General features: G+C 46.6%; 1 long non-coding RNA gene across 1 annotated transcript in view; it reads left to right on the top strand.

Moving 5' to 3' along the window:
- The first annotated feature begins 18,237 nt into the window (after positions 1 to 18,237).
- Positions 18,238 to 23,315, top strand: part of LOC139535596 (uncharacterized) — a 6,935-nt gene continuing 1,857 nt past the window's right edge. Inside the window, exons 1-2 of the long non-coding RNA XR_011667158.1 lie at positions 18,238 to 19,310; positions 20,192 to 20,247. This is a non-coding gene — a long non-coding RNA (uncharacterized lncRNA). The remainder of the gene's footprint in view (positions 19,311 to 20,191; positions 20,248 to 23,315) is intronic.

The following is a 23,315-nucleotide window of genomic DNA, read 5'->3' as shown; positions in this document are numbered from 1 at the left end:
TAATATGATTAAAGTCCATTCAAACAATTTGCTCACTCATGTGTGCAATTTATGATTCAGAACTTTACACACAAGGGGGGGAAACAACATTCACAATTTAGTGTAGCATTAGTTATTATTTATTATCAAATGTATTTATAGGTCCCGCCTACATGTCTGTCTTTGGCGCACTTTCTCCCGTTATTCACCATAGCTGGCTGAGAATGTGTGTTAAAAGTCACACTAAGCTTTCTTTATACTTACAAACTGCACTTTTTAGCACAGACTCTCTTTTTCCTCTCATGAGGGAAGCCCCTGTGAGCCACTTCACGGATTCCTTCACATGTTCTCCGTGTGTGCTCAGCCTTGTGTGCACATTGAAATTGCATTGCTCTGTTCTGAATCTTCCCCCAGATTGTCCAAACAAGCCAAGGCAGACTGGCAGGCGCCAGCGCCGTGACGTCACCCATTCATCCGAGCCTTGACGCCTGTCAGCCTGGCGCCGAGCGGGCGGTCGCTATGGAGACCTCAAACAACAGGCTCGCACTCCACTGTTCACCTGAGTAGAGCGCAAACGGTCCATGCTATTTCGAATCCTTGGGACGTTGACATTTAAAATATTTAAGATTAGGGTTAGGTAAGAGTTATGGTTAGGGTAGGGACGTCCCATGGATCCCATATTGCACTAACCATGCGCAAACCCTGAGAACAAACTTCGGAGTTCATAATTCATTTATCACTTTAAATCACTTTGATGAGATTACCGCCCCGCGCACCTGCAAACGGTCATTGTCGCCAGTTTACTCAAGCATAGTATTTTAGGAAACGAATAAGAAAGAGAAAGAGCGAGAGCTGTAAAGTGAAACCATGCATTTGTACCGCATTTTTACGCAAATTGATAGGATAAGTTGCGGCAGCATTCCTTCACATTAAACTCTATGTGAAGGAGTCTCTATATGTCTGTCTGTGAATGTCTCCTAAAATCAACACACAGCAGCATAGCCAGCTAAATATCTTATATAAAACATGCAGCTTTTCTAAAAGCTCGAATTTCCAAGAAAAGTTATGCATTCATAAAAAAAACTGAATGCAGTTATACAATGATATAATATGCACAACATTTTTTTTAATGTTGAGGCTACTGCCGCAAGTTAAAAAAGTTCCTTAACTTTGTTATTACTAATGATAATAGTTAACTTAAATTACCAGCCTCAAACATACTGTTATGTTTAACCCTATAGCAATGGGTTTAGTTTAAAAATTATAATAAACTTTTGAAGAAGCAACTTATTGCAATTAGCCTATATGTATGCAAATTAGCCTAGATATCACTAGAAAAACGATGGAAAACACGAATTAAAAGCAGAAAATAGTCCGTTTAAAGTAATTTTAGCCTACTGTCTTAAACGTAATTTAGTGTTGTATTTTTTTGCACTCTGTCCCAGGTTGCAGCTGACAGGGCGGAGGGGGGACAGGGGGAGGGCCGGCTGCCAGAACAATGGGAGTGCGGTGAAGGGATTGTGGGAGAGAATCTAGGCTGGAGACACAGTGTCTGGAGCGCCCCTCCACTCCCCTCATCCAGCTTTTGTTCAGCTGCAAAAGCTATCAGCACTTCCTATTGACACCAACAATAACTCCACACAGCTGGGCCCTTTTTTAGCCTGTTTACAGCACATCAAGGCAAGGACAGAGAGAGGGAAGAGGGAAAAGGGAAGAAACAGAGGAGGGGAAAAGAAAAGTGAAACAAATTAGCTCCTGATTTTAACTGACAGAATGGCAATGCCTCGCACCAGCATCCAACTACCCAAAACCATTTTTTCCATGGTCATTCATTCATTTGAGTTAATACTGAAATGCATACAGGCATTTAATTGCCGAATTAATTTTAATGACATATCGTAAAAATCTGATCCCACGTTGCTACTGTTATAATTAACATGGAACAATAGCTACTGCTCATAGGGCTTCCGGAAACATGGATCTTCTAATCTTTGTACATTCTATTCTGAACGCATAAACATGCTATTAGAGCATCCATCAAAAAGGCTGATATGCAACAGTTGCAGTCTGTTACTTAGACGGAACACTGTGTACAGTGCAGCAGTGTTTTCAACAGTTTGTGCCAGAACAGAAACTTTTCCCCACAGATTTGTCACTATACTGTAGTAAATTGTGCCATTTGGACAGGGAAAGTGTATTGGCTAATACACCCTCTTTATTGCTACAGAAAGTAGTTCCACAAAAGCAAAGTGCAGGATGTAGTGAGGGGAAAGCTGGAGATCAGAGGGGAAAGGACATTCGGTATTAACCCTGTTGCTACTGTTATAATTAACATGGAACAATAGCTACTGCTCATAGGGCTTCCGGAAACATGGATCTTCTAATTCTAGGAGTCAACAATAATGTGGGATATCATTTTTGATTGTAGACTTCACACTTAACGATTATCATTCAATCATATAACATGACATCATATAGTAGAATTTATTTTATGATGTCATTTAATTGAGAAGAAGCAAAACACACATTCTTTTTCTAATCTTGTGGGAACAAACAATTGATTCCCATTCAAAATCCTATTTGCCCTAACCCCTAAACCTAAACTCCTAAACCTAACCCCTAAGCCTAAAATAGCCTTTTTCCTTGTAGGGACCGGCAAAATTTCCCCACTTGTCTGAATTCTCCTTGTTTTACTATCCTTGTGTAGACTTCTGATCCCCACAAGGATAGTAAAACAAAAAACACACACAGACACACACACAGAAACACAAAGACTCACTCAGACACACACACACACACACACACACACACACACACACACACACACACACACACACACACACACACACACACACACCATCTTCCTGCAGCTGTGGGATTAGTTTCCAGTTCACAGTCTGGCTCTTCCTGTTTGGTCGATAATGATCACACCTGTGCAGGTATGTGGAGACGAGCATCGCCACTCATATGGGAGTGGTGGGGTGTGGTGTCAGGTATACATGGTGTGTGATAGTCAATGTCAAATGTGTATTGTTGATAGTGATTGAGACACATTAGGAGCAGGGGAAATAAAGATGATAACAATAAGTGCCTGCAAGACGGGGTGGTTGGGCTGAGTGTGTCATTTCTGCTTACTCAATGGGTTTGTTTTTTATTGGTTCCCTCCTGTTCCCTGTGGTGACTGTCCTGCTTTGCTCTGCTCTGCTTTGCCCTGCTCTAGCCTGGTCAGCCCTGGTGTCCCCCTGGGGAGATTGGCCTCTAATGAGTTCCTGGCCGTGGGGAGTCAGTCACATCCTGTCCAATGACAGGGCAGCCCCTGTTCACAGATGTGTCATCAGCAGAACCGGCTTTCTGCTGAAAGGTCTGGAGCGTCTGAACGGTCACTGTATGTATGGCTATATTTTGCTGTTTATCATAGCAGTCTTGTGGACTTTGATACTGGCAAATCTCTAGATTATATAAGAGTTGTGTAGACTGATAGTAAGTGCTGCACAATAGAGATCCATCCAGTCCCACAGATGTCTTGGACTGTATCCTTGGCCCTGGACTGGGGATGGCTGCCCTCTCCCTCACACTCAGGGACAAGCACCGTTTGGGCACTTTGCAGCCAGCAGCAGCTTGTGTGCCTGCACATTCACAGTGGGACCAGCGGACCCCAGCCTAACCCCCTGCCTCCGCCTGGTTCCCACACACACTATCAAAGCCCTTTAATGGCTTCTAATTAGCTCCCCATCTGCTGGTGACAGCGCACTGGTGGCATGCAAAAGCACCCATTCAGAGCATCGGCATTGTACTCTGGAATACTTTCCACTCCACTGGCAATTGCCTGGAGAGAGTTTTAGCCAGGGGGAGTGTTCTATGGTCAGGGGTTTGGGGGGAGGGCATTGGTGGAGGGACACACAATGGGAGACAGTGTTATGGCTTGCTGCAAATCTAATAATGCCAGAGTTCCTTCCGTCCCTGGACCCCCCCCCCCCCCCTTATCTCTCCTCTTGCTCATCTGCAACATATTGGCCTCTCTAAAGTGAATCTGGTTCACAGCACTGTGCTCCATGGAGAAGGTGCTGTTCTGTGTTCTGTTTTGAGCATAGGTAATAAACCTGATAAGGTGTTCCAATCCATTGTACTGCATGCGACCCTGCAGCTCTACCTCTCCACAGGGGGAACAATGGTTTTACCTCTTTAGAAACTGTGATGTCTTCCTAATGAGGCCTAGTCATTAGCAGCTCCTCCAGTGGCCTGCTATGCTATCTGTGAATAGGGCCTGTGTTTGGCCTACACGGCCCCCACACAGACAGACACATAGACAGTGGGGCCCATGTCCAGTGGATCCGTTAGGGGGGGACCAGCTGTTCACAGCTGGGCAGCGGGGGGAGGACTATGGAGGACTGTGGGGACCAGGGCCCACTGCTGCTGGGCAGCTGTCACCACCAGCAGGGAGGAAGATAAAGGGCAAACAAAGTGCTGCTGCGGAAAATCATCAGCTCAACCAGACAGCTTCCTCTGCCTCCCCAGAGCAGAGCCCATCCTCACCTCAGGCTGCATAGCGCATTCAACTGGACATGGATGGCTCCTAGTCATCTAGCTAAGTGGTGTAAAGTAACTAAGTAAAAATACTTTAAAGTACTACTGAAGTCGTTTTTTGGGGCTTCTGTACTTTACTGTTTATATTTTTGACTACTTTTACTTCACTACATTCCGAAGGAAAATATAAACGTTTTACTCCAACCAATCAATTTTCCCTGACACCCAAAAGTACTTGTTACATTTCGAATGGACAGGAAAATGGTCCAATTCACGCACTTATCAAGAGAAGGATCAAGGATGCGGCCGTCCCTACAGCCTCTGACTCACTAAACACAAATGCTTTGTTTGTAAATAATGTCAGTGTTGAAGTGTGCCCATGGCTATCCGTTAAAAAAATAATAATAATAATTATGGAAACGTTTTTATGGAAATCTTAATATAAGGAATTTGAAATTATTTATAGCATTTACTTTGACTTTAGATACTTAAGTATATTTAAAAACAGATACTTTTATACTCAAGTAGTGCTTTACTGGGTGACTTTCACTTTTACTTGAGTCATTTTCTATTATGGCATTTTACATTTACTCAAGTATGAAAATTGGGTTATTTTTCCTCCACTGATCTATCTTACATGCCTACACACTGGGACCTTATCATATCTATGTTAAATGATATGACAGAGATGATATGACAGAGATGGTACGCTCTTCACCTGTGTGGAGGAGGCATCAAGACATTGAATTCAAAATGAGATCAAATGTTTTGGGGTTAATGTCTCTGAGGCTTTCCAAAACCAGTTTCAGTAACATAGGCATGTACTCATAATTGAGAATATTTAACTTTTAACATAGAGAGCCTGGCTTTCAGATGATGCGTGAGTGCCTCGGTGTAGGCTATGTTGTGTATTCATTTGTGTGACGAACAGTCAGTCACCTGACCTCTCTCCCTATAACACACACATCCCCACAGCTGCACAGAGGTCTCCAGTCAGCACAGCCAGGGGACATGGGAGCCAAACCCTAAAGATGGAGCCTGGACAGTGGCAGCTGGGGAGCTCACAAAGCCCCATTCAGAGGGCCCAGGCTTGGGGACAATGGCTGGGCCAGGCTGAGCCCTCTCCTCCGCTGTTCCACCCAAAGATTAATACTTCAGATCGGCTTCCCGGTGGCAGGCTCGGCTAAAAGGAGAGCCCTCCTGTTTGTCAGTGGGTATTGTGTGAGTTGTCTGAGAACCAACCTTTTGGATGGGCTTGACAAATGAGCTCTGCCATTGACAGTGAACAGATTGTGGCATGTATATAATCAGGTTATTTGGGTGTTGGTTTTTTGTTTCTCTCCCTTTAGGCCCTTGACATTTCTACACTTCTGAAAGGGCTATGATGGGCCTAGGTTTCCTCTCTTGTTTATTTCTTTTGTTTATCAAAGCTATGTTGAATGAACATCCCAGTCATGATGGTATTGGATGTTGGAGATCCTACATCCATTCATCCTCCATCTCTCTCTGAAGAGGAGGCACAAGAGAAACAGGTGTGAGTCATAGTCAACAGACCTACATTGCTTTCTTATTATTGCTTTGTATTCTGTGCAGGCTTCCCTTTCTACCTGCCCTGAACACAGTGTTAGAAAGAACACCCTCAGTGTGGGAAGCACAGTAACAAAATACAGTGTTAGGTGAGGTGGTGTGATGTGGGATACCACAGCACAGTGCCCTGTGTTAGGCCTCGCCCTCAACCTAGGAGTGGAGTGCAGGTGTTTAGCCCCCAGCAAGGCACCGTTTCAGGTTAGACTAAAAGAATCCCGCCCTGCCCTCTCCACGTAGGAAACTGTAGGTGTCCACTAAGCAACACACACAGTCAGTCGCACACCTGTGCCCACAGGAAGTGAGCTACTCTGTTTGATTACACAATACAACTAAATATTTCATCAGGACAACTTGAGGCAAAGAAATGTTGTCGTCGTTAATTATCATAGCTATGAGATTTGTCTTTTAGTGGCAAGATTTGTCTTTTTACAACAATGAAAACCAATGTAATAACAGTTTAACATATTACTCTATAATGATTAGTGATACAGTTAGTGATACAGTTATGAATAGTGATACAGTTATGATAGTTTGTGAACAACCTTTGCCCTCTAATTGATGACATTAAAGGAGGCCTCATCAGGCCCTTCTGTCCTGTTTGTCCCTGTGTGTTGGCTGTATTCTCACGATAAAGGAATGTACCCACCACATAAACACAGACTCTCCTACAAGCCCCCTATCCCCCCTCCCTACGGCCTCATTCCCTCAACATCTAAAGACACTAGTCTGTTTCCCTGTCTCCCCCATCTCCCTCCCCTCATATCCTCTGACTCCCTGTTCTTCCCTACTTTTCCCTGTCTCCCCCTCTCTCTTAGCCATAGCACCACTCTCACAGTCACAACGGCAACAGCACCTTGATGATGCTCTTGTGTTTCCCACGTTGTCTGAGGCACGCTCAGCTAGGACATCGCCCTGCTTCTCACAAAGCCAGGACCCACTTCCAGGAATCCGCTTGTGTGAAACTAAATGCAGCAGAAGGTGCCCTAGTTTGAAAGTTCATTCTTCTCCCTGGGATTGTTTCAGGGAGTTAACAAAGGGGGAGAGAGGGTGTGTGTGGGTCAGCAGGGGTGTGTATGTGTGTGTGTGTGTGTGTCTGGGCTTTACTCGCCAGTGTGTGTGTGTGTGTCTGGGCTTTACTCGCCAGTGTGTGTGTGTGTGTGTGCACGTGAGGGTAGGGGTGTAGGATTATAAAGAGGAAGTGAATTGGAAGTACACACTCAGTGACCGAATGAGAGGGAGACATTCCTTCGCAGGCCCTTCCCCTCCTCCCCCTCTTCCTCCATCCTCTCCACTCCTCTGTCGTTCGCAGGCCCTGGGAAAATCAAACAGGTGTTTTGTCCCTGGCAGAAAAGCTGGCTGTGCCCGGGGTATGCAGGCTACAGGCTGTTGGGGGCTAGCGAAAGCTCTTAGGCCCAGCTTTAGGTCGGCGCTCTGAATGGCCCTCCGCTTCATTATCATGTGAATTCTGGGAACTGCCCTGGGCTCCCAGTAACACCAGTGAGCTTCCCATATGGTGTTCGCTTGGCAACTAGAGAGCCCCCCCCCCCCCATGTCCCCTTACCGCTCACTCTGCACCCCTCCCTTCCATTCCAACACTTGATATCAAAGGAGGACAAGTAGGAGAGGGACACTGAGGGGCCCTGCGGCTGGACCACACAGACTAATATTGGACAGGCCTCATCATGGTCGTATGACGCTGCCTGCTGCCCTGGAGGGCTGGTTTAGCATCCTGATGTATTCAAGTTGTAGTTATGATTGACATAGACACTGTGAGCCTTCTGTGGAGAGGTGTCCCTCCCTAATCAATGGGAATTTCACAGATCGCTTTCCCCATATCAAATCAAATTTGAATTTGTCACATGAGCCGAATATAGCAGGTGTAGACCTTACTGTGAAATGCTTACTTACAAGCCATTAACCAACAATGCAGTTCAAGAAATAGAGTTAATAAAATATTTACAAAATAAACTAAAGTTTAAAAAAAAGTACAACAAGGCTATATACAGGGGGTACCGGTACTGAGTCAATGTGCGGGGGTATCAGGTTAGTCGACGTTATTTGTACATGTAGGTGGGGTAAAGTAACTATGCATAGATAATAAACAGCGAGTACCAGCAGTGTAAAAACGAAGGGGGGATGGGGGGGTGTCAATGTAAATAAGATAACTGCGTAGTTTAGACTAATTCGGTTAGCTAGCCAGCTATTTTTCGTCCTTTTAACGTAACGTAACGTAGTCAACACTGCTCGCTAGCCAGCTAGCCACCGAATAGCAACACTGTAGAAACTATTACATTCAACGGATCAACGGAACGATTGATTAGTGTAGTGTTAGCTAGCTACATAGTTGTCTTTGCTGTCCTTGTATCTAAGACAATTGTGTAGTTTATACTAATTAACGAGCCAGTTACCGAGGTTACATAGCTAGCTACCGAGGTTACCTAGCCAGCGACACTCTCAAACAAAGTCAACAACGCAGCCACTGCTAGCTAGCCCACTTCCGCAGTACTGTATCATTTTAATAATTTTGGTCAATAAGATTTCTGCAACGCAAGCTTAACTTTCTGAACATTCGAGACGTGTAGTTCACTTGTCATTCCAATCTCCTTTGCATTAGCGTAGCCTCTTCTGTAGCCTGTCAACTATGTGTCTGTCTATCCCTGTTCTCTCCTCTCTGCACAGACCATACAAACGCTTCACACCGCGTGGCCGCGGCCACCCTAACCTGGTGGTCCCAGCGCGCACCACCCACGTGGAGTCCCAGGTCTCCGGCAGCCTCTGGAACTGCCGATCTGCGGCCAACAAGGCAGAGTTCATCTCAGCCTATGCTTCCCTCCAGTCCCTCGACTTCTTGGCACTGACGGAAACATGGATCACCACAGATAACACTGCTACTCCTACTGCTCTCTCCTCGTCTGCCCACGTGTTCTCGCACACCCCGAGAGCTTCTGGTCAGCGGGGTGGCGGCACCGGGATCCTCATCTCTCCCAAGTGGTCTTTCTCCCTTTCTCCCCTTACCCATCTGTCTATCGCCTCCTTTGAATTCCATGCTGTCACAGTTACCAGCCCTTTCAAGCTTAACATCCTTATCATTTATCGCCCTCCAGGTTCCCTTGGAGAGTTCATCAATGAGCTTGATGCCCTGATAAGCTCCTTTCCTGAGGACGGCTCACCTCTCACAGTTCTGGGTGACTTTAACCTCCCCACGTCTACCTTTGACTCATTCCTCTCTGCCTCCTTCTTTCCACTCCTCTCCTCTTTTGACCTCACCCTCTCACCTTCCCCCCTACTCACAAGGCAGGCAATACGCTTGACCTCATCTTTACTAGATGCTGTTCTTCCACTAACCTCATTGCAACTCCCCTCCAAGTCTCCGACCACTACCTTGTATCCTTTTCCCTCTCGCTCTCATCCATCACTTCCCACACTGCCCCTACTCGGATGGTATCGCGCCGTCCCAACCTTCGCTCTCTCTCCCCCGCTACTCTCTCCTCTTCCATCCTATCATCTCTTCCCTCTGCTCAAACCTTCTCCAACCTATCTCCTGATTCTGCCTCCTCAACCCTCCTCTCCTCCCTTTCTGCATCCTTTGACTCTCTATGTCCCCTATCCTCCAGGCAGGCTCGGTCCTCCCCTCCTGCTCCGTGGCTCGACGACTCATTGCGAGCTCACAGAACAGGGCTCCGGGCAGCCGAGCGGAAATGGAGGAAAACTCGCCTCCCTGCGGACCTGGCATCCTTTCACTCCCTCCTCTCTACATTTTCCTCTTCTGTCTCTGCTGCTAAAGCCACTTTCTACCACTCTAAATTCCAAGCATCTGCCTCTAACCCTAGGAAGCTCTTTGCCACCTTCTCCTCCCTCCTGAATCCTCCTCCCCCTCCTCCCCCTCCTCCCTCTCTGCAGATGACTTCGTCAACCATTTTGAAAAGAAGGTCGACGACATCCGATCCTCGTTTGCTAAGTCAAACGACACCGCTGGTTCTGCTCACACTGCCCTACCCTGTGCTCTGACCTCTTTCTCCCCTCTCTCTCCAGATGAAATCTCGCGTCTTGTGACGGCCGGCCGCCCAACAACCTGCCCGCTTGACCCTATCCCCTCCTCTCTTCTCCAGACCATTTCCGGAGACCTTCTCCCTTACCTCACCTCGCTCATCAACTCATCCTTGACCGCTGGCTACGTCCCTTCCGTCTTCAAGAGAGCGAGAGTTGCACCCCTGCTGAAAAAACCTACACTCGATCCCTCCGATGTCAACAACTACAGACCAGTATCCCTTCTTTCTTTTCTCTCCAAAACTCTCGAACGTGCCGTCCTTGGCCAGCTCTCCCGCTATCTCTCTCAGAATGACCTTCTTGATCCAAATCAGTCAGGTTTCAAGACTAGTCATTCAACTGAGACTGCTCTTCTCTGTATCACGGAGGCGCTCCGCACTGCTAAAGCTAACTCTCTCTCCTCTGCTCTCATCCTCCTAGACCTATCGGCTGCCTTCGATACTGTGAACCATCAGATCCTCCTCTCCACCCTCTCCGAGTTGGGCATCTCCGGCGCGGCCCACGCTTGGATTGCGTCCTACCTGACAGGTCGCTCCTACCAGGTGGCGTGGCGAGAATCTGTCTCCTCACCACGTGCTCTCACCACTGGTGTCCCCCAGGGCTCTGTTCTAGGCCCTCTCCTATTCTCGCTATACACCAAGTCACTTGGCTCTGTCATAACCTCACATGGTCTCTCCTATCATTGCTATGCAGACGACACACAATTAATCTTCTCCTTTCCCCCTTCTGATGACCAGGTGGCGAATCGCATCTCTGCATGTCTGGCAGACATATCAGTGTGGATGACGGACCACCACCTCAAGCTGAACCTCGGCAAGACGGAGCTGCTCTTCCTCCCGGGGAAGGACTGCCCGTTCCATGATCTCGCCATCACGGTTGACAACTCCATTGTGTCCTCCTCCCAGAGCGCTAAGAACCTTGGCGTGATCCTGGACAACACCCTGTCGTTCTCAACTAACATCAAGGCGGTGGCCCGTTCCTGTAGGTTCATGCTCTACAACATCCGCAGAGTACGACCCTGCCTCACACAGGAAGCGGCGCAGGTCCTAATCCAGGCACTTGTCATCTCCCGTCTGGATTACTGCAACTCGCTGTTGGCTGGGCTCCCTGCCTGTGCCATTAAACCCCTACAACTCATCCAGAACGCCGCAGCCCGTCTGGTGTTCAACCTTCCCAAGTTCTCTCACGTCACCCCGCTCCTCCGCTCTCTCCACTGGCTTCCAGTTGAAGCTCGCATCCGCTACAAGACCATGGTGCTTGCCTACGGAGCTGTGAGGGGAACGGCACCTCAGTACCTTCAGGCTCTGATCAGGCCCTACACCCAAACAAGGGCACTGCGTTCATCCACCTCTGGCCTGCTCGCCTCCCTACCACTGAGGAAGTACAGTTCCCGCTCAGCCCAGTCAAAACTGTTCGCTGCTCTGGCACCCCAATGGTGGAACAAACTCCCTCACGACGCCAGGACAGCGGAGTCAATCACCACCTTCCGGAGACACCTGAAACCCCACCTCTTCAAGGAATACCTAGGATAGGATAAAGTAATCCTTCTGACCCCCCCCCCCCCCCTTAAAAGATTTAGATGCACTATTGTAAAGTGGTTGTTCCACTGGATGTCATAAGGTGAATGCACCAATTTGTAAGTCGCTCTGGATAAGAGCGTCTGCTAAATGACTTAAATGTAAATGTAAATGTAAATAGTTTCACAGATTTCACAGATCGCTTTCCCCATATCCTACTCTGGGAGAATGACAATGTAGTGTGTAACACAACAGGATTAGTGGAGTGTGCCAACCCAAACCACCCACTACGACTTGCCTCAGCGAACCTTCCTTGTTTTTGTGTGACACTTTTACAAACATTGGTGTATTGAACCTTAACACAATCGCAAAGTGATCCACTTGAGCTGGAAATAATATGAAGAAGACTATACTTACTCATGTGACTAATGCAATATTGTGATGATTCAAAATTTCCAAGACGATGAGGCCACTTCCATTATCTATTGCAGTGAGACATCAGTCATCAGTAACAACATGCTAGGGAATGCTCTGCTTTGGAGCCACCTGTGGTTGAAGGGCAGGAAGGAAGTTTCTGAACAGTATGTCACATGTGCTACATGATCTCATGATGATGCAGAGAGAGAGTGTGTGTGTGTGTGTGTGTGTGTGTGTGTGTGTGTGTGTGTGTGTGTGTGTGTGTGTGTGTGTGTGTGTGTGTGTGTGTGTGTGTGTGTGTGTGTGTGTGTGTGTGTGTGTGTGTGTGTGTGTGTGTGTGTGTGTGTGTGTGTGTAATCTCTTGGCTTACTTCCCTATTTGCACCTGTGATAAAGGGGGAGAGGCATGGATGGAGTGAGGGAGAGAAGGGGGGAAGAGGGAAAAGATTTGAGTCTGAGCCTAGGTCAGAGGAACTCTCCTGATGACTCATGTTCTTGCACATGGAGCGATTCACTCCCTCTGCAGCTGTCCAGCCACATGCGCAATATTATTTCACAACATCTTCCCTGTCCTTGAAAATTCACCCCCCCCTACTCGCCCTTCCCTCTCCCCTTCCACTCTCTCACCGCCCTGGCTCCAGTGAAACACCCTGAGTAGGTGCAGGTGCAGGCGTTACTCATGCCCTCTTCCCCGAATCTGCTTGTGCTGCATGTCATTTAATAATCTTTTCTATTCCACAGAAACCTGACGGCCTCAGGTAAGTGTTGTAATCACCCTGCCGGGCCACACCCTATGTGTAAAAACACAGCTTGTGACATCGATGATAGTACTTTCATCACATAGGTACTGATAATGATCCATCATTTTTATTTTCCAGATTCTAGTGTGTGTGTGTGTGTGTGTGTGTGTGTGTGTGTGTGTGTGTGTGTGTGTGTGTGTGTGTGTGTGTGTGTGTGTGTGTGTGTGTGTGTGTGTGTGTGTGTGTGTGTGTGTGTGTGTGTGTGTGTGTGTGTGTGTGTGTGTGTGTGTGTGTGGACCAACTGACATTTTGTTAGTCCCCACAAGGTCAAATGCTATTTCTAGGGGGTTAAGGTTAGAATTTGTGTTAGGGTTAGAATTACGTTACATGTTAGGGTTAGGAGCTAAGGTTAGGTTTAGGGTTAGGGTTAAGATGAGGTTTTTGGGTTAAGTTTAGGGTTAGGGTTAGGGGTTAGGGAAAATAGGGTTTTGAATGGGACTGAATTTTTCTCCACACACACATGCTCTCTGTGTATACAGTATCTTTTTAGGTCAGAGGATTCTGCCTGCTCTGGTCCAGCTCTGGACCAGGGGAACGCCTCTTCGTTCCTCCCCAGATGACGTGTGAGTGCAGCAGCCGTGACTCATCACACAGCTGCCTCTGGACTCCCACCCATCCTGGAGGAGTAGACCCAGTCAGACCAGGTCACAAGCCAGTGGCATGACCATAGTGTTTACTGCAGCAGGCCTAATGGACTAATGATACCTGAGGAATGATACACATTACCCGTATAGGACTACTGACTGGTACTGATACTATTACACAGCAAATACAACCCGTTGAACATGCCCGTCATGGATCGATCTCTACTGACTAACACGTTCTTCATATGGCTTCACCTGTATCTTCACTACAACATGGTAACATCATGTCTCTGTGAGGAGGGTGAATCATTGATTCTACTCACACGTTATGATGACTCTCTAGTGTTTAACAGTGAATGGCATTTTAGTGGAAATACATGTTATATGCATGTCAAACTAGAGTATAGATATTCATATGGAAAATAACACCTTTCATCCAAGAGATGAATTTGCCAAACCCCCTCTTCCCGCCAAAACAGAAAGAGAATGAACCTCGAATAGAGAGATGAGAGTTGAGTGAGGAAAGAGTGAGTGAGAGAGAGAGAGGAGAGGGAGTGAGAGAATGGACGGATCCTTTTATGTGCGCCCTAAAGACGTTTCCCTCAGATGTTGGGTCTTCTTCAGATGCTAATGGTCAATTTTTATTCTAAAGCCTCCCTTAGCATAACAATGCTATGGAAGTGAAAGAGCTAAACCTCTGCTTTCTTTAGGAAGCCAAAGCTGGTCTTTCTTGTGGACTAATGCCCTTCTCTCTTTGTGCAGAGAGTGAAAACCCTCTGGAACGCGATGGCAAGGTGATCACAGCGCTAACTTGAAAATGAGACTGAAACAACACGTGATAGCCACCCAAAGTACCATCACTAAGTCATTATAATAAAATACATGGCCAAATACAGCTCTGTGTAGATAGCCAGGTGCACTTACTTTCAGAAATATGATTACAGAGATTGTTTCAAATATTATTGGGCTTTGTTGTTTAAATCTGTGGTGAATTACAGTACCAGTCAAAAGTTTAATTAACGGGTTGTATTTGCTGTGTAATAGTATCACACCTACTCATTCAAGGGTTTTTCTTTACTTTTACTATTTTCTACATTGTATCATAATAGTGAAGACATCAAAACTATTTAGTAACACATATGGAATCCTGTAGTAACCAAAAAAGTGTTAAACAAATCAAAATATATTTTAGATTCTTCAAAGTAGCCACCCTTTGCCTTGACGACAGCTTTGCACACTCTTGGCATTCTCTCAACCAGCTTCATGAGGAATGCTTTTCCAACCGTCTTGAAGGAGTTCCCACATATGCTGAGCACTTGTTGGCTGCTTTTCCTTCTGTCCTTTGGTCTGATGAGTCCAAATGTGAGATTTTTGGTTCTAATGGCCGTGTCTTTGTGAGACGCGGAGTAGGTGAACGGAAGATCTCCACATGTGTGGTTCCCACCGTGAAGCATGAAGAAGGAGGTGTGATGGTGTGGGGGTGCTTTGCTGGTGACACTGTCAGTGATTTATTTAGAATTCAAGGCCCACTTAACCAGCATTGCTACCACAGCATTCTGTATCGATACGCCATCCCATCTGGTTTGCGCTTAGTGGGACTATCATTTGTTTTCAACAGGACAATGACCCAACACACCTCCAGGCTATTTAAGGGCTATTTGACCAAGAACGAGAGTGATGGAGTACTGCATCAGATGACCTGGCCTCCACAATCACCCGACCTCAACCCAATTGAGATGGTTTGGGATGAGTTGGACCTCAGAGTGAAGGAAAAGCAGCCAACAAGTGCTCAGCATGTGGGAACTCCTTCAAGACTGTTGGAAAAGCATTCCTCATGAAGCTGGTTGAGAGAATGCCAAGAGTGTGCAAAGCTGTCATCAAGGTAAAGGGTGGCTACTTTGAAAGAATCTAAAATCTAAAATATATTTAGATTTGTTTAACACTTTTCTGGTTACTACATGATTCCATATGTGTTATTTCATAGTTTTGATGTCGTCACTATTATTCTACAATGTAGAAAATAGTAAAAATAAAGAAAAACCCTTGAATGAGTAGGTGTGTGCAAACTTTTGGCTGGTACTGTATGTCTGTTGGAAGGCTCAAACCCAAATGTTATGACTGTATGTCTCATACTCAAAACACCAAAATGATATCTGTGCTTGAAGCAAATTTGGAAGACTGACCATGGTGATTACAATAGATTACTTATATCAGCTCTGATATGAGGAGTTCATGGCTTTTCATTCCTTTGCTTTAAACAGGTGAGCCTTCATTCAGGGTGTGTGGTTGAATGGTGGTACAGATATCATCTCTGTATCTGGTTGATGGAGACGTCATCCTACTTCTGCCTCTCTCTATGCACGTTTTTAGAAATAAAGGCGCAAATTTCCCCAAATGTCGTTTCAAGTTTTTCCCCGTGGAATTTCAGGCTATTTATGAATTGAGAGGCAGATTCATAGCCATCTTTTTATGAGTTTGTTCATGGAATATAACATCCTACATATTCTAATCCCACGGTCAAGATGTATGAATGCGTTATTGATAGAAATGTTACTAGCTTGAGGGAGTGGCTGTTTTTGTGATTGTATTTTTTTTACAGTAAAAAAGAGGATAACAGAAATGGTTTTATTAGAGGGTACGATCCACCAGTTGTGTCATGAGACTTTGTGTCTCTGAAGAATATGATGGAACCTGACATTGGTCACATCGGTAACAGTAGCACAATGAGGCTTCATCTGTTGTTCCTATTGGCAATTGTTGCTTAAGTACCCCACAATGACCAGTCCTTATCCCATTAACACCTCTCCTGTTCCCCCCTCCTGTCTCTGGATCTGTCTGTGCAAATCAGATCAGCAGGTCCAGGGCCAGGTGCAGCCCAGAGGAAGTTAGCACCTCCTCAACCATGCCAACACACTCTATTTACATGCACAATGCATGCAGGTTAATTAAGCAAATCTGTGAGCACAGGTGTGTTTGATGGATGGGAGGAGGGACACACTGTTGTGACTGGAGCCATTCATACATGTAAAACATAAAATGCAGATGATATATAGTGCCTATCATAGGTAAGTGATTTTTTCACATTTTGTTGCATTATAAAGTGGTATTGAAATGGATTTACCTCACTGTACCCACACATACAATTATATGTAAGGTCCCTCACTTTAGTAGTGTACTTCAATGCACAGATTCAACAACAAAGACCTGGGTGCTTTGCCAATGTCTTGGTAGGAAAGGCACTGATTGGTAGATGGGTAAAACATGTAAATAAAAAGCAGACGCTGACTATCCCTGTGAAGCTATTACAGTAAATAGGAGTCCTTCCAAACTGAGTTGCCAGAGAGAAAGGAAACCGCTCAAGGATTTCACCATGGTGTCAATGGTGATTTAAAAACAGTTACAGAGTTTAATGATGTCACACCCTGATCAGTTTCACCGGTCTTTGTGCTTCTCTGCACCCCCCTCCAGATGTCGCCCATCTTCCTCATTATCCCCTGGGCATTTATACCTGTGTTCTCTGTTTGTCTGTTGCCAGTTTGTCTTGTCTTGTCAAGTCTTACCAGTATTCTTTCCTGTCTTCCTGTTTTCTCAAGTTTCTGTTTCCTAGTTTCCCCGGTTCTGGCCATTCTGCCTGCCGTTCAGTACCTGCCTGACTCTGACCCGATTACGGACCTCTGCCTGCCCTGACCCCGAGCCTGCCAGCCGTTCTGTACCTTTATGACTGCCCTGGATTACGGACCTCTGCCTGCCTTGACCTGTCTTTTGCCTGCCCCCTGTTTGGGTCAATAAACATCTATGATTCTGGCTGTCTGCACTTGGATCTTATCCTGAGTTCTGATAAATAGCTGTGATAGGACAAAACTGAGAATGGATCAAAAACAATGTAGTTACTCCACAAAGAAGGTACAGAATAAAAAATATTCAAAAACATATATCCTGTTTGCAACAAGGCACTAAAGTAACACTCCAAAAAATGTGGCAAAGAAATTTACTTTTTGTCCTGAAAACAAAGGGTTATGTTTGGGGCAAATCCAACACAACACACCACTCTCCACATTTTCAAGCATGGTGGTGGCTACATCATGTTATGGGTATGCTTGTCTTCAGAAAGGACTGTGGAGTTTTACAGGTTAAAAAGAAACGGAATGGAGCTTAGCACAGGCGCAATCCTAGAAGAAAACCTGGTTCAGTCTTCTTTCCACTTGACACTGGGAGACACATTCACCTTTCAGCAGGACAATATGTTCCTCATTAGCTGAGTTACAGTTTTGACTTAAATCTGCTTGAAAATGATCAACAACCAACTTGACTGAGCTTGAAGAATTTTGAAAAGAATAATGGGCAAACAATCCAGGTCATTGTCATGATAATACATTTTATTATAGAATTTTCCTTCCACTCTGACATTAGTGTATAATGTGTAGATAATCGACAAAATAATGACAACTAATACATTTTTATCCCACTTTGTAACGATGAAATATGAATAAATCTTATGATAGTTATTGTTTATTATACTATGTAATGTGTGTTATGTATTGGGCAAATGCTGCATTTCATTAAGGCTTATTTGCTGTGCCCTTTTTGTTTCTCATGCATTCATACAGCATGGCATGGATAACACTTAATTTATGCATGGAACAAAACACAGTCAGTGCTGTTTTTACTTGTGTTTAAGTGAGTACTATGTGTGTTCTTTCATGTGTATCTCTGTCTGCGTATTCTTGTGTGTGTGTGTGTGGGGGGGGGGTTAAGAGGATGTTAGTGGTGACACGATGCATCCATTTAAAGCAGGGAGCTCAGCAACAGAGCATCAGGACTCAGTGAATGACACAGCTGGTTCTGTGGAGATAGCTGTCACTGCCATAACTAGGCCCTGCTCTCTCTCTCTTCCATTCCCTCTTTATCTATCTACCCCTCATTTTTCCCTGTATCTATCTCTTCTCTTCCATTTCTCCCTCTCTGATGTTGTGATGCCCTCTCTCCCTCCTCTCTCGCTTCAGGGTCCAGACTTCATGGAGCCGAAGCTGCAAAACTCACTTCCTGGAGCTGGCGTTCACTTCCTGTCTTTTTGTGTGACTTCCTGCCCTGCCTCTGTGATCAGGCCCTGCGGAGCCGCCTCTCTGGGAGAGACTTCCTGTTCCACAGACAGCTGTGGAGATAATTCCCCCTTTTTGCTGATTTTTCTATTTTTTTTTCGCTCAAGTGTCTTCTTTTCCATGCGCTGTTTTTCCAGTTACTCTGCTTGGCTGCAGGTTTATTTTGATATTGAGTGAACCGAATCAAATCCCCCTGAGCTATGTCATCTCAATTTTTGGAGAGTGGACCTGTCGGGGCTATTGAAGCAGAGCAATAAAATGAGATGGAAATATAACATACTACATGATGAAACACAATATAGGCACAAAGTACATATTCAACATAGTGATGTGAAAGACTAACTGCAGTATTGCACCAGTCTATCCTCTGTGGACTGTGCATTCCCATCAGCTCTCCTCTCCTCAGAGCCTCCCCTTAGGCCTTCCAGGAGCCCTGGGTGTGTGTGTAGAGGAATGCAGTGGGTGTGGTGACTGTGGGCCCCGGCAGAGACAGGCGCTGGTTGGTACATGAAGCTCCACCACAGTCTCCCCTGACGGGCAGAGCAGAGACAGCCTGCAGGGAGGAGGGCTTCACTGGGTGAGGGATCACAGGCCAGAGGCAGAAGGGAGAGGTGGAGAGGGAGTACAAGGAGAGGGAAAGAGGGAGCAAAGGAGGGGGAATGAGGGAGCGGAGGAGGAAATGTGGATGAGGCTCTGTTTAGGTGCCTTGCTGTCTGGGATTGCTGTGTATCACTCCACCCAGCTGAAACGGTTTACAGTATGTACCAATGTATATTTGTGTGTGTGGATGTGATGTGTACACCAGCTGATATGAAAGACTCCACATGCTCTACGTCCAAGAAGGCTGGTGGGAGGAGCTATAGGAGGATGTGGTCATTGTAATGGCTGGAATGGAATCAATGAAACAGAGTCAAACACGTTGTTTCCATGTCTTTGATGTGTCCGGTACCATTCCATTGATTCCATTCCAGCCAATATAATTTTCCCGTCCTCCTATAGCTCCGCCCACCAGCCTCCTCTGCTCTACATTGAGATGGTGCCGCTATCCCAGGGATCATCAACTAGATTCAGCCGTGCGCCAATTTTTTCTTGAGTGAGTGGTTGGTCGGGGGGCCGGAACATAACGAATCATTTGTAGAATGTAAATTGACCACCAGAAGTCCAAACAGAATGTTTGACTAACAATCATTTCAAACCTTGCTTACATTTGTATACGATCACGTGTCCCTGTTAAGCGTGGGCCTACTTGGAAACAGATTTCCAAAATTAAAGTCACTTGGGGCTGATTTCCTGGTGTTTTTACAGTCTTTGTTTTATTTATTTTTTGCTCAGAAAACTTCGGAGGGTTGCAAATAAAACCACCAACGGGCCAAATTCGGCCCGCGGAACACCAGCTGGGAAACCCTGCTCTAGGCTGTTGAATCTCGCACTGTAGGCTACATTATCTGTCTCCCCACTAACTAAAGGTGTCAGCATGCTTCCCAACCTTAACAGTTCAGAAGAGTTTGTGCATTATGACGACATTTTGTATCGTTTTTGTTCATTTTGGACTTCGGTGAGTTTTTTTTTTTAAGTTTGGAGGCGAAGTCTCCAAAAGTAGGGATTATTAAAAAAAAGTATTTGTTGTCATTCTGTTAGGTGGAGCGAAACCCAAGAGCAGACTCAGACAAGGAGACGGGGATTAAGTAACCAAGGTATTTATTGGAACACAGGGGGGAAGATGGAGTACAGGTCAGTGGAAGAACGTGTTGCTGGTGAGCCTCAGGGTCCTTGGAAAAAAATCAGGATGTCATCTAAATAGACAAAAACGAAGCATCCAATCACATCCCTCAGCACGTCATTGACTAGGTTCTGGAAAACAGCAGGGGCGTGACCAAATACTCAGTGACCAAGTGGTGTGTTGAATGCAGTCTTCTTTTGCGGTCAAGGTGGTAGATATTCCAGAGGTCGAATTTGGTAAACACCGTGGCACCATGGAGGGGGGAAAAAGCAGAGCTGATGAGTGGCAAGGGGTAAATGTTCTTAACAGTGATATTATTCAGCCCACGGAAGTCCATGCACGGCCTCAGTGACCCATCCTTCTTCACAAAGAAAAACCCAGCACCCACCGGGGAGGAAGATGGCTTGATAAGTCCTGCAACCAGAGAATCCTGGATGTAACTCTCCATAGCCTCTTGCTCGGGATGAGAGAGGTTTAACAACCGGCTACTGGGGAGAGGAGCTCCAGGCTGGAGATCAATGGCGCAGTCGTACGGCCGATGAGGCGGCAGCGACAGGGCGTGGTGCTTGCTGAACACAGGAGCTAGATCGTGATACTCGGGAGGAACAGATGACAGGTCCGGAGGTTCTGGAATGAACTGAGGCACAGACAAGGCAGGGGGAAGGGCCGAATGTAAACAATTAGTGACAAAATTAACTCCAAGTGGTGACCTTTCCGGCGGTCCAGTCAGTCTGTGGGTTGTGTAGCTTTAACCATGGATGGCCAAGAACCAGGGAAGAGTAAGGACAGTCGATTATGTGGAAACTGATCTTTTCCTGGTGATTTCCAGAGAGACGCAGGATGACAGGGACGGTTCTCTCACAGACACAGGCGAGGAGCTTTCCATTGAGAGCCTTGGCATCGAGGGGTGAATCGAGTGTAACAGTGTCCAGGCACAACTGGGTAACGACACCTCAGTCCAGGAAGCGCTCGTCGGCGCTGGAATTGATGAGAGCAGACAGAGGAAAAGCCTGACTCTGCCACACAAGGTTGCCTTCATGCAGGGGTCTGGGGGAAGATGGCCAGGCGGTTTGTCTCAACAGTATATCCCCCACTACTGCCGAGCCCCCTATTTTACTGGACGCAGGGAACAAGTGGAGACAAAGTGACCAACCTGGCCACAGTATAGGCAGCTCTTAGTGCCGATTCGTTGTTGCCTCTCCTCTGGAGAGAGACGGGCCCTGCCCAGCTGCATGGGTTCAGGATCTGGACATGCCTGTGGATGGGATGCAGTCAGAGAAGAAGGGCAAGGCACTGAAGCAGATGTTATGGGACATGAAACCCTACCTACCCTCTCCATCCGACACTCACGGAGACGGTTGTTGATGTGGATAGCGAGAGAGGTGAGTTCATCAAGTCCATCAGGCTCATCCCTGAACACCAACTCATCCATGAGGGTCTCAGTGAGTGTGTTCCGGAATGCTCCCTGAAGGGCCTCCTCATTCCAGCCGCTCTCAGCGGCGAGGGTGCGAAACTCACATGCCATCTCAGCAACACTATGGGGGCCTTGACAGAGGGACAGGAGTCATTTAGCGGCATCCTTACCACAGACCGGGTGCTCGAAGACCTTCATCTCCTCCGTGAATCTGGAGTATTAGAAGCAGATGGGGGACTGTCTCTCCCAAACTGCCGTGGCCCAGGAAAGCGCTGCTCCACGGAGGCAGCCAATCAGAAAATACATCTTGGCCAGTTCACTAGCATAAGAGTAGGGCTGTTGCTCAAATACTAGTGAACATTGTACCAAAAAGGCTCTGCAAGCTCCGAGGTTGCCATCATAACGCTCGGGAGTCAGAACAAACGGCTCCCGGAGCGGAGGAGAAGGACTAGGAACTGGTTGTGAGCTCTGAGCGAGGGGTCGGCCCAGTAAGTCAGACAGGCTCTGTGAAAACTCCTTGATGTGCTCCAGAAGGGTCTTCAGGGCTTGGTCATGTCGCTCGAGCAGGGCGCCTTGGCCGACGAGGGTTTGGTGGAGAGTAGCAGAGTCTGCTGGGTTCATCTCTAGGGCCAGATCGTACTGTTAGGCGGAGCGGAACGGGTGAACCCACGAGCAGACTCAGACAAGGAGACGGGGATGAAGTAACCAAGATATTTATTGGAACACAGGGGGACGATGGAGTGCAGGTCAGAGGAAGCTCGGGCGGGTTGCTGGAGACCAGGTTCGGAGGCTGAGGTTGGAGCGAGAGGGGTTGAGATAGGGTAAGCAGGTCCGGGGAGGAATCCAGAGGAGTAATGGAGTGGGGAATCCAGGACAGAGTAGCAGGATGACGAGACGTGGGACAGGAGACAGGGACCAGAGTCAGAGCGGGCAGAACTGTAGTGGAGCGGAAAAACAGCGTCAGGTAGGGAAACAGGCACAGCGGGGGTAACAGGATCTGAGTAGTAACAAATAGCTAGAAGCGTAGACTGACTGAGCAGAGATTACGATCTGGCAGTGGGGAAGTGGCAGGACTGAGTATTTATAGATGTCTTGATTATGGAACGGGTTGCAGCTGGTGAGGATCTGCTCCGACTCCAGCACACTTGTCTCCGCCCACACACAAACACAGAGAGGAAAAGAGCACTGGGGGAGGCGGCAAGTCAAAGAGACACAGGATGACCAGTAGAGGGCGTTGCAGGAGCAGATGTGACACATTCAACGAGACGACCGGTTTTCATGCACATTTCTTCATTAAGAAATACTGCACCAAACATCTTAGTTAGATGTAAAATTGGCAGACGAAGATCTCCTCAGCAAAAGCGTCAAAATTTATGACTGATTTCTTGAGTTATCTTAGATTAATTCTGACTATTTTGAGGAAGTATATACTGGCACTGGTATATCAAAATGGACAAAGTTTTATTGCCACTTTTTAAACATTTTTCAACCGGAGGTCTTTTAAAGGAGTGGACACTCGTTCAGTTCGACTAAGCACCAGCTCCAGTCGTACTCGTCAGCATATGTTCACCTTATGCCCTCATTGTGTCCATGTGGCCACCTGCATGGGCCAGGAATGACAGCAGGGT

Source organism: Salvelinus alpinus, chromosome 12, assembly GCF_045679555.1.
Source record: "Salvelinus alpinus chromosome 12, SLU_Salpinus.1, whole genome shotgun sequence".
In the NCBI taxonomy this organism is placed as follows: domain Eukaryota; kingdom Metazoa; phylum Chordata; class Actinopteri; order Salmoniformes; family Salmonidae; genus Salvelinus; species Salvelinus alpinus.
Note: the sequence above shows the minus strand (reverse complement) of the source record. Positions and strands in the feature narration are given on the sequence as shown.